The sequence below is a fragment of the Chelmon rostratus genome, chromosome 1, assembly GCF_017976325.1.
Source record: "Chelmon rostratus isolate fCheRos1 chromosome 1, fCheRos1.pri, whole genome shotgun sequence".
In the NCBI taxonomy this organism is placed as follows: Eukaryota; Metazoa; Chordata; class Actinopteri; order Chaetodontiformes; family Chaetodontidae; genus Chelmon; species Chelmon rostratus.
The window spans coordinates 2,225,629-2,226,274 of record NC_055658.1 but is presented as its reverse complement, the minus strand read 5'-3'; positions in this window follow the sequence as shown (position 1 = coordinate 2,226,274).

The window sequence follows — 646 nt, the reverse complement described above, 5'->3', positions numbered from 1 at the left end:
AAATTTTAAATCACAGCGGAAGTGTAGCAGCGACAAGTAGCGTTACCTAATGTTAGCAAGAAACGTTGCACCAATACCTGCTCAGGTGAGAGCGAACAGCCACTACACAGCTAGCGTTAGCCAAAATGAATGAAACGTGCTATGCGATGCCCGCATCGTCAGCTAACAAGCAGCTAGCTCGCGGGTACGAGGTATGTGAATCGAAAACAACATCCCCGACTCTGTCAGCTACTGTTAATTATAGCATTAAAGCCACACGGAAGCCCACATCTGTCCCTGTTAAACGTTAAAATCCAAAAGTAGATGAATGAATAGCCGACAGTACGACGGGAATCACAACCGTAGGTGTCATCTTATCCAGATAAAAATACACTTCCGGTTATGGCTTTCAAAAGAAACTCCTCTTCACAAACTTGAAACTTTTCTGAAAATATTTCATGTGCTATAATAACACTTTCAGTATAATTTCAACAGCATTTAGTGACTTAATCGAGTACTGTGCTATTGGTTTGTACACAGCACAACATTTAATTGACGGTCAGGTTCCACGTAAATATTTTAGTTTGAAGGCAAATGCGCCGGACTCTTTCTCTGTAATCTGGTTGGCTTCACACACCTGCGGCTGCGGTGGTGGCAGCAAAGCAAG